Below are 12,016 nucleotides of genomic sequence, written 5' to 3'. Positions count from 1 at the left end.
TTGGCAAAAGTACACTTGTATAGTCTTGTACAAATGCTGTAATAAAAAAAGAGAGAATGTAAAACACATTTTTTCACAAATATTTTTTTCCCCCCACATATTACAGATTTATGCTCATCATGCTTTATTGCTTTACTTTATTCACATAATATTACTACTACAGTTTTTTTCTTCATAAGATAATAATGTATGTGAGATCACACATTCATTAAGAGAACAGAGAACATACTAACTCCTTATTTCTAAAATCACAAATACTTAAACTTGCTGATATAGTTCATCTTCAAACAGCTAAAATAATGCACTTACTATGGTACCCATTATGTCATTGGATGGTCATATCACCTCGTACTTCAGTACGAGGTGCATTATTTTAAAAAAAAACAACAAAAAAAACTTAAACTGTACAATGGAAAGCAAGAAGTGAACAAATGTAACAGTTACTGATTGTAAAAGTACCAGATGGAGGGGTAGGATTTAATAAGCTTTGCTTCTTCCTACTCCTTTTGGACATGTGGAACTGTGAACTGATTATGTGATGCACTCAATTGTAATCTGATGGATGTTCAAATGAAATAAAACCATTACCATTACCATTCTTTCTGCAATACAATTTTTGCTTGTAATTCTTTTTTCCTTGGAAATTAACAACCTCTATCATGTAATATTACAACTTTATTCCAGTAAAACAACAACTCAAGATGGTAATACTATGACTTTTTACTGTAAAATCTTCCACAAACATGCACTTTTGTTGTAATCTTATTTATTCCCCTTTTTAGTATAGATGTAATATTGTGTATGGCCATCATAGGATTTCTTTAGATTGTGCAGGTGTGCCTAAAGAAGTGACCCGTGTGTATTTTCCTGTCGTCAGTCCGTTTGAACACTGGTGTAATGAGACAATACACGGCAAAAAAACAAAGCTTGCGCCACATCAGGAGTGAATTCTTGGGTTTGCTGACCCACTCCTAATGATTAAACACAGCAATCTGAGGTGTGGGAAGGCTGTGTAACTAATGGAACTATTAACACTGAGGTGTATGATGTGCAAAAAAAAAAAAGATAAAAGGACAAGAAAGTCCAAAAAGCAAAGCGAAAGAGAAAAATTCAGTCTAAGTTCTGCTGTGGTAATGAGAGATGAATGCATAGTTGATATTGATGTCCCTGCAGGACTGAGCCAGCACGTTCATTTCTACAACATTCATCCATTATCCCAGGAAGGTAACAAACACACACGCACGCGGACATGCACACACATGCACACACACCAGCTGGAAGTGAAGCTTTGCCTGAATAAGCCTTCCTTCTACACCGGTTGCTAGGATACGGCAGTATGATGTTACAGCCAGCAGAAAGCTTGCTAAATGATGCAGTGTATTTCCTCTGGCGTAGACGATGTCAGGGTGATGTAACCCGAGGCCGCTGCACAAGGCACTCAATTAGTGACATCACAGTTCATGTTAAACTACCTGCCATCCCTGTGATGATGTCCTGTGTATCATGCTAATAATAATAACAAAGAATAAGTCTGGGATGTTCTGTTGCAAGGGTCCACATCAGAAAATGGATGACCATCTAGTAAGAAACCACTTTTTCCCCTAAGGGATAAATACAATATTCTGATTGTAACTCAGTTAGGATAATCCATAATGCCGCTTATAAACAACATACATCCCTTTATTCCTAAAATCACGATTACTAAAATTTGCTGATCTGGTTAATTTCCAAACAGCTAAAATTATGCATAAAGAAAATAACATTCATTCATTCATCCATTTTCTACTGCTTATCCTCACAAGGGTGTGGGGGGGCTGGAGTCTATCCCAGCTGTCTTTGGGCGAGAGGCGGGGTACACCCTGGACTGGTTGCCAGCCAATCACAGGGCACATATAGACAAACAACCATTCACACTCACATTCATACCTATGGACAATTTGGAGTCGCCAATTAACCTAGCATGTTTTTGGAATGTGGGAGGAAACCGGAGTACCAGTAGAAAACCCATCAATGCACGGGGAGAACATGCAAACTCCACTCAGAGATGTCTCTGCATGTGTCTGGTCTCCTAGCTGTGTGGCCTGCGCGCTAACCACTCGACCACCATGCAACCACATCAAAACTACGAAATACAAAAAAAATGTGAACAATCCCATGAGAATCGCAATGTTTGTCCAGGTTCCTATTAGTGCTTGGGACCAGGGTTGAACACTGAGGTATTTCACTATAGGAGCACAGGTGCTCCTAAATAATTGGAGGATAATCGGAGCACAGAAAAAATAATTGCCAGTACTCGGGTACGCCTCATAATTCAGGGATAATATTATAAACATGAAACTTGGATATACTAGATTATTTACATTATTGAGTAAATAGTAGCACCAGGGTTCAATTCCACCCTCGGCCATCTCTGTGTAGAGTTTGCATGTTCTCCCTGTGCATGCGTGGGTTTTCTCCGGGTACTCCGGTTTCCTCCCACATTCCAAAAACATGCTAGGTTAATTGGTGACTCCAAATTGTCCATAGGTATGAATGTGAGTGTGAATGGTTGTTTGTCTATATGTGCCCTGTGATTGGCTGGCGACCAGTCCAGGGTGTACCCCGCCTCTCGCCCAAAGACAGCTGGGATAGGCTCCCGCACCCCCGCGAACCTCGTGAGGAAAAAACGGTAGAAAATGAATGAATGAATGAATGTAAATAGTAGCTGGCAACACAAATGAGTACACCTCACACTGAACAAGTTCAAAGTATGTCTGAAATAAGCACCATTAGCGCTGCCTTAATCCTCTTGGATATTCAACAGAGCTGCATACTATGTTGTTACTGGAATCCTCTTCCACTCCTCCATGATGACATCACTGGCGGAGCTGGTAGATGTTCCACTTGGGGATGCCCCACAGGTACTGAGTTGGGTTCAGGTGTGGAGGAAATACAGCCTACTTGGTAATTCCATCACCTTCATCTTCCTTGGCAAAGCAAAACTGCCATGTGTGGAAAACTACCATGCGGCCCACAATGTCACAGTACATTTTGGTATTCATCTTTCCCCTGATGAACCGCAGGTCGCCAATCCTGGCAGCAGCCATGCACTCAACCACCATCATGATTGGTTGTAGGCCAAAATATATCCAAGTCTCTTCAATTGTATTTTCCCTTGAGAAGATTTGATGTAATGAAGCCAATCGGGACACAATAAGCTCCTATGTGTATTCCAACCATAGATAATTATAGACATTGTGTTCGTACAGTACAACTGTAAAGTTAAAGCGGAGATAGGAAACAGCAGCGACACAAAAGAGAAAGCCCCCTGAGAATGAAACAAAGGAAACGAACATGACAGAGGTTTCAACTGAGCAATGACAAAGAGATGTGAACATGATTAAGACAGACACAAGCTGACAAAGAGGGCAAAAAAAAAAAAAAGATGTGTATCTCAGCCGTAGTGGAAAGACTGATAAAGTATTGTGTATGTGCGTATGGAATTGTTCCTTTGAGTTGTGCCCTTGCTTAAGTCAGTCACGACTCTTCGGCAAGAGCACCTGTGGGACTGCACAGCTATTTATACCCTTTACACACACTTTCTTTCTGCAGGATTCAATGCAATATGTGTCCAAGTGTGTGTGTGTGTGTGTGTGTGTGCGAGTGCGCGTTGAAAACCAGTTGAGCTCATTTAAATTTTGCCATTACTTCACGTTATCGCATCAGGCTGAGTCACTCATTTACTCGCAGCAATCTCAGCATCTTTGTTCCTCTAAATGCTCAGTGCGCACACACACACACACACACACAATGTAAGTGTAATTACCTTGCATGAATGAAGGAGAGAGGAGGTGAGGACATAGAAACATTTTTGCATACAACAGTAGGTGAAGCAAATGCGAACATTTGACTGCCAGAAAACACAAAGACAAGCAAATGAAAAGCTTGACAAACATTATGGAATATCTTAGCAGTGTCAACGGGGAAAATTCAGTGGCGGTGCAGTATCAGGAGCAACTATACTTTTTGCTACAAAGATATTTGTTATGGTGGAAAGGTGCCCGAGTGGACAGTTAGGAGACCAGGGTTCAATTCCCCGGTCAGGCATCTCTGTGTGGGTTTTCTCCGGGTACTCCGGTTTCCTCCCACATTCCAAAAACATGCTAGGTTAATTGGCGACTCCAAATTGTCCATAGGTATGAATGTGAGTGTGAATGGTTGTTTGTCTATATGTGCCCTGTGATTGGCTGGCGACCAGTCCAGGGTGTACCGTGTCTCTCGCCTGAAGACAGCTGGGATAGGCTCCAGCATACACGCAACTCTAGTGAGGATAAGCGGTAGAGAGAATGGATGGATGTCATATAGTTTGAATAGAAACATTCATTCATTCATTTTCTACCGCTTTTTCCTCACGAGGGTCGCGTGAGGACTCGCTGTCTTCGGGCGAGAGGCGGGGTACACCCTGGACTGGTTGCCAGCCAATCACAGGGCACATACAGACAAACAACCATTCACACTCACATTCATACCTATGGACAATTTGGAGTCACCAATTAACCTTGCATGTTTTTGGAATGTGGGAGGAAACCGGAGTAGCCGGAGAAAACCCACGCATGCATGGCGAGAACATGCAAACTCCACACAGAGATGTCTCTGCATGTCTCGGGTCTCCTAGCTGCGTGGCCTGCGCGCTAACCACTCGAGCACCATGCAACCACATCAAAACTACGAACTACAAAAAAAATGTGAACAATCCCAGGAGAATCGCAATGTTAGTCCAGGTTCCTATTAGTGCTTGGGACCAGGGTTAAACGCCAAGGGTGGAATTGAACCTCGGTCTCCTAGCTGTGAGGTCTGCGCGCTAACCACTCGCCCGCCGTACCGCTTGAATAGAAACATGATGTTCTCAATTATTTTCTAAACACAGTGAGGCTGCATTTCAGTCTTCCAGAAGATGTGAGACAATAGTGTCAACCAGGTACGCTTTCGGATCACTGTGCAGTGGGTTAGGGTTAGGGTAAGGTGTGAGAAAAAAAGTGCTGTAAAATCACTACATTCATTTGTAATCACACCTTGCTCTTGCTAAAGGAAACAACATGACTTGTGTGTGGTGTAATGTAGTGTTTCAGTGTGTGTGCGAGAAGTTGCCGGATAAGTCCTTTCTCAATTAGCAGCGCACAGCTGCTGCCATGTCGCCATGCGCATGAAGCAAAGTGTGCAAGCGACTTGAGTGAGGAGAGCAAAAATCCAATAAGCAGAATGGAGCAGTTATTAGATTTGCTTGCCTGCTCTCTTTATTAAACTTCACTTCCATTCAGTGTAACACACCACACAAACACACACACACACACACACACACACACACAGCAGAAGTGCTTTTAGGGGAACAAACCAGATACATCAGAAGAAAAAGCGTGAGGAGGAGGAGACTTGGAAACGTCAGTACAATACGATGCATTAGTGATTCATCAATGAGAAAATGCTTGGATCAAAACAAGTAAGGATGACGAGCGGGTATATTTTGCAGAGGCGGCGATGAGGAGTGGTGCTACCTCATCTGCATTCAGCCCAGACAGACCGAGAAAGTCAGACAGGTAAATAAATCACAGCAATCTACGACGACAAACAGATTTTCATGAATGACGAGAGGAGTCAGGAGGAAAGAAGGGATGCAGACACAAAGGCAGGGAAAACTCCAAGCATGACTCACAGGGATTCCTCTCTACACCCCCCACACCCCACCCCCCTGAACAGGCTTAAAAAAAATCTCCTACTTGACTTTTATTCCATCTCTCCTTGCTTTGACCCTCAAGTGGAGACCAAAATAGAACCAAGCTACCATAGGCCTGATCTAAAGATAGCTTAGCTGTGAAAATAATTCACTGTGATAGGTAGAATAATGGGATAGGCTCCAGCACCCCCACGACCCTCGTGAGGAAAAGCGGTAGAAATTTAATGAATGAATGAAGTAGAATACTTTGGTGCAAATAAAAATCACAAAAAAAAATCAATATAATAAATATATTAAAAAAAATATACAGCTACATACCAAATTAGTCAATGCCTCCATTGTAAATTATATGCATTTGCAAAATGCGGGCGATTAGCGCGCAGACCTCACAGCTAGGAGACAAGGGCTCAATTCCACCCTTCTCTGTGTGGAATTTGCATGTTCTCCCCGTGCATGCGTGGGTTTTCTCCGGGTACTCCGGTTTCCTCCCACATTCCAAAAACATGCTAGGTTAATTGGTGACTCCAAATTGTCCATAGGTATGAATGTGAGTGTGAATGGTTGTTTGTCTATATGTGCCCTGTGGTTGGCTGGCGACCAGTCCAGGGTGTACCCCGCCTCTTGCCCGAAGACAGCTGGGATAGGCTACAGCACCCCCGCGACCCTCGTGAGGAAAAGCGGCAAAAAATGAATGAAGTAATAAATATACAGTATATATTTACAGCTACATACCAAATTAGTCAATGCCTCCATTGTAAATTATATGCATTTGCAAAATGTATCAACTTTTTGTAATAACAAGTCACTACATTTATTGTCACTGAAATGACGCTGTTTTGGTTTTTTAACGCAATATGCCCTTTTGTAAAAAAAATATGATGCATGTCTTTATTATAGTAACACTCCTAGTGCCTTACTCATAAAATAGCTGTATCTCAGTAAAACAGAATATCTTATAATATGTGCATTTATTTCAGCAGTTTAATTAAAAAAGTGAAGTTGTTTTTCTACCGACATTACATTACATTACTATTAATGTGTAATATTCCAAGAATACATTTCTTAATAATTGTAATGATTATAGCTTACAACTAATAAAACCCCCAAAGTCAGTATGTCATACATTTTTTTATATTTAGACTTTGTAAACTACTGGTTTGTGCTCAAGATGCTTAAGTTGCACCTTTATAGTACAACCTCTAATGTCAAATGCCCCCAAGATTGTACAAGTTGCAATTTCTGAAGAAAAAAGCCTTGAGTATAAACCACCTGCTGTTAGCATACATTGTGAGACCTCAAATCAATAAGCATCAGTATCAACTTCCCTTTCCCAGTGCCATTCCAATAATTTTGACCTCATCCACTTGTGTGACAGTTATGAATAAGAAATGATTACTTAGAACATTATGATGGCCATAGCTTGACCCCGGAACAGCTGACTTCCGTTTCCATTATTCCCTGAGATGTTCCACTGCAGTGTAAATGCAGTAGTAGATAATAGTAGTAGATAGTAGTAGTAGATAACTGTACAATTGTGATGTTTGTAATGTATGGGTGGTGGTTGAGTATTATTGACACAGCCTAATGTAATACAAACTGAATCCAGTTATTGCTTGTTCATGACATGTTGCTCACTGGCAAATGTCAGTAGCTTAGCATATGTATCGGTTGATGTATATACGTACATGATGGTGTTAAAATGACAATTTCTCCTCGAGATATCAGGAAAATACAATACAAGTTCTGTCATCCTGTGCATATTTTTACAGTAAAAAAGGAAGCATCACCGCGCTAGACAACAAATGCTTGTTGTTGCTAGGAACCATCTGTTGTCATGCTGTCAAAAGGCCATCAGTGTTTCTTTCCATTGGCTGTATCTGCAAATAAGCAGCACTCTTCTTCTCCATGTTTATTCATAAACTGATGACCTCTGCAATGGCTGCCAGTATGGTGGGAGCAAAAAAAAGGAATATGTTACGGAAGCTGGGATTTTAATTTCTGCAAGCCAGCCAGCGAGTGATGAGACTGCCAGCTTGGCTCGGCAAATAAGAACACAAGGAAATGAGGGTGTCGTAGGAGGACAGGTGGTGTGATCTACAGGGAGCAGTGAGGTGTGTGGGCATGGCTTTGCTCCCCATTGACGGCGTGAACTGTGACATCAACGACCTTGTCTTAGGCTTTTGATACTGTCCTACATACAGTTGCAAAACACATGATGTGATAAAGAAGAACACAAATAATACAGCAAAAACATTTAGTGTGAATAGATTTAAACCATATAGTGAAATATATGTCACAACTCATGACAAAATAGGACTCTCCTGAGTTTTGATAGAAGCACCATTACCCAAAGTGACTTGTAAAATATCGTGGTATGATGTTCCATACTCCGGTTTCATCCCACATTCCAAAAACATGCTAGGTTAATTGGCCACTCTAAATTGTCCATAGGTATGAATGTGAGTGTGAATGGTTGTTTGTCTATATGTGCCCTGTGATTGGCTGGCAACCAGTCCAGGGTGTACCCTGCCTCACGCCCAAAAGACAGCTGGGATAGGCTCCAGCACCCCCGCGACCCTTGTTAGGAAAAAGCGGTAGAAAATGAATGAATGATGTTCCATTCGACTACATCCTTTCAAAAGCACATTAAAAATGTGACCAAAATTGCATTTTCTCATCTTTGCAATATCGCGCAGATATGGCTTATTCTATCCACTACTGACGCTGTGACCCTTGTCCATGTATTTGCCACATTGAATAAATTCGACCATATTTCTCCAGTACGAGCCAACTTGCACTGGCTCCCAGTTCATTTGAGATGTGACATTAAGGTTCTATTACTTGCCCACAAAATATTCAATAAGTTGGCACCTTCCTATTTTGGTTGACCAGAATATTTTTTCATATTCTGGATCATAATAACCGGAAGTATTCCTGATATTTTGGAGAACCTGTTGGAAAATGGTCCTGTATTTTTTTCAAGTATTGTATCTATTTTTGCAGCGTTACATGCACAAATGGCGAAATGGTCCTGTGTTGCAATGTTAAAGAATCCTTTCAAAAATTCCAGATCACACCCCAAATGTAATCAGTTCTTCCACATCTCATTTTCGAGAATTCCTGAAAATTTCATCCAAATCCGTTCTGAACTTTTTAAGTTATTTTGAACACAAACAGACAGAGAAACAGATAAATGCTTGCAAAAACTTAACTTGCACTTTGGGCGGTGCTTGGCGGAGGTAATAAGATTATTAAGCTGACTATAGGGTTGTTACTTTAAAGGGGACCTATTATGCTTTTTCCACTTTTCTGACCTATAAATGTAGTTAGAATGTTGTATTATCGTGTTAAATGATGCCAAAGTTTCTGATAATGAGGTTTGCACATTTGGAAGTGAGCCTTGGAAGAAGTTTGGGATGGCTCAAAACGCTAGGTTTCAGAAGCCGTGGCAAAACTGCCCCTTTGTGATGTCACAGAGGGGCAGACTTCCTTATATGGACATGGCTGTAAGCCAGATAAGCTCTCTGCTTATCTCTGCTTATACATGGGAATCCCACCCAGGTGTCCTAGCTGTGTGGCCTGCGCGCTAACCACCCCTCCACTGTGCAGCCTCATTAATTACTTAAAAGAAATTCCTGTTATAATTACACATTCTACCACTATTTTCTCACAACAAACACCTGAAACACTGGAACTTCCATTGCAATTTTGGGGAAAAATGTCAGCGACAAAAAGGCCTGGAAGATCCTGGGGGAAATTGTAAATTTACTGTTCAAAAATGTTCTCTGCACTTAATATTCATATAAAGCAGTTTGTTAAATTTGTTAAAATCCTCTGCTTTTGTGGTTCAGGTTACAAAGAACACTTAAAACATTGAGGAATTCATAAAATCACAAGCTGAGGCAATGTTATTAAAAAAAAATGCCTCAAAGCATTGCAACTTTTACCACAACTTTGTGAAAGAGCTGCCGCGAAATCAGGTATTTTAGGCTGCAACACCCCTCAAAAAAGCCTGCAAATCTTGTAGGGACTTTCATATTATTACCAGGCAGACAGTGGGTGTTAATTAATTTTCCCTGAGCTCACAGTGGAAAGCTAAAGCTGATATTGACTCTAATTCCACACTTAGCACTCAGGCTGTCATCCCAGTTAATTTGCCAGAAAACGATAAAAAGCAGAAAATTGAGCAACGTTGTGAAGAATCACATACACATGCCATGAAGGCGAAAGAGAAAACAAATGGCTTTTTGGAGGTTTGCTAAATGCACTAGTTCATCTTTTTCACTTCTATCTTGTTAGAGCTGCGAGCACTTGTTGCTTGGTAACGCACAGATGCATATGAATTGCAGTCTAAACAACAACAATCTGCATCGTCAAAATAATGTTATGTATTATTCATGGCTTCATTTGTACAGTCCACGGGCTACTTGGTTAGCAAACACAAAAGCACAATACTGTACACTACAAATTGTATGTGCACCAATACATATTGCACACAGAGGCATATTTTCCAGCAAGAAGCAATTATCATGTTGTTGCTCACTAGTGAGTAGCTGAAGCTTCTACCTTTTACTCCCTGTCATCCTAACGGCCGCGCGCCAAGCCTGTGTGAAGGTAAACATCGAATAAAAACATCTGTGTTGCTGCTCCTCTGTTGATCACAGCAGCAGCCATTTGCAGCGTTGATATTCTGCACACAGCGGGTACAATGCAACCCCATTAATCATGTTTGTGAATGTCTAATCGCAATGTTACTTGCGCTGGTTTTCATTTTCACGGCTGTCTGCAAGATTTATAATGGCGTTTGGAGAGAGAAGGTGCATGTAATGTGCATGTGCGAGCGAGTTAGCTAGGAATGCTACTGAAGGAACTCTCTTAAACGTGTCAACACCATGGCAATGAGGAGAATGCCCCCAAAGTGTGCAATTAATGCTCCCATGTTGATACATGCGTGTGTTTGTGTTACATACAGTATTTAGGTGTTATTTCATGTTTAATTGAGGTTTGCTAAGGGAGAGCACAAAATGATTTCTGTGCTCCCCTACAGCCTTGATTTGTCTGTACCCTTAAACCACTGTTGGAAATACAATTAACAAGAGTAAACATGCATTAATAAACTAAGGTAAGGCAAGACTGAAGTTATTGGCTTCTAATATTCACAGGATTCTGTTGAAAAACGATACAAACCTTAATCAAGATGTTGAAATACATGATAAATACCAACAAAATCTGTAAAACTAAAACTTTTCCACCAGTCATGGCAGTGCATAATATGCTGCTGTGCCTCAAACTGGGATTGTTTTTTAATTGAAATATGTGTATTTGCAGAAAAATGGCTACTACAGTGGCGACGGGCTTTGAAAATCAGAAATGATTTTACACTCGGAAGGTGTGAAAATTTAATGCAAAATATGCATTAAATTGTCCATGGACAAGATGAAATAAGAAACGTGCTTTAATGCTTATAAAGATGCTAAACTCCAGTCAAATCCCTACAATTTTGTGGTACTAAAGGGGAACTGCACTTTTTTTTTTAATTTGTCCCATCATTCACAATCCTTATGTGAAACATGAGCACATATTTCTTTCCCTTTTCTGTGCATTATAACACAAGAAAACAAGTTATTTCGGTCACAATGCACATCATTGGGACGCTAAAGCCAAAAACTTACAAAAAACGGCAATAGTGTTCCATTTACATAACTGCCCTGTATAATAACCAAGCTAGAGTGATATTGTTATTGTAGCAGCTAACACAAAGTATTATATTTTTGGTGGGGTAACACAACGCCTCGCTACCAAGCTACTCCCTAGCTAATGCTACGTACTGGTGTTGGTACTGTGTTGTTAGTCTTGAAAAACTAACACTAGGTTCTAAATCATTGCCTCATGTATTGTTAAAAGCTGTAACAATAAGCCGAAAAGTTGGTCAACTTTGAGATTCTACTTGCTACCAACAAAAAACAAACAGGACAGCTTTCAAAGACGACATTGCTACGAAGACTCAGCGAGATGCTCGTTTGTTCTGAGCGTTTTCTTACATGAGGACTATTTTGAACTTACCAGCTCAACAGGGAGCACACGTCTTTTGTTGAACGATACCGCTGTTCAATCAGTGGGCATCCCATTGAGAGCAGACATTGTAAGTAACTGATTTTTGTGTGTGCGTGTGTGTGTGTGTGTGTGTATGTTTCACTACAGCCTGATCTGCCAAGCACACAGCAACACTATTCTCTCCCTGTGTGGTCGTAACTTGTGGACAGTAATGTTTAAAATAATCAAAATACGTCAAGATACTGTATATAT

The 12,016-nt window shown here is 40.7% G+C and overlaps 1 protein-coding gene across 23 annotated transcripts in view; it reads right to left on the bottom strand.

Annotated features, from left to right (window-relative positions):
• The window catches only part of shank3a (SH3 and multiple ankyrin repeat domains 3a), a 237,474-nt gene that overhangs the window by 46,395 nt on the left and 179,063 nt on the right, over positions 1–12,016 (bottom strand). The gene's annotated exons all lie outside the window — the stretch shown is intronic.

The sequence above is a fragment of the Doryrhamphus excisus genome, linkage group LG1 (genome assembly GCF_037039965.1).
Source record: "Doryrhamphus excisus strain RoL-2023G ecotype Guam linkage group LG1, RoL_Dexc_Guam_v1.1, whole genome shotgun sequence".
In the NCBI taxonomy this organism is placed as follows: Eukaryota; Metazoa; Chordata; class Actinopteri; order Syngnathiformes; family Syngnathidae; genus Doryrhamphus; species Doryrhamphus excisus.
This window is presented reverse-complemented; position numbering and strand designations above follow the sequence as displayed.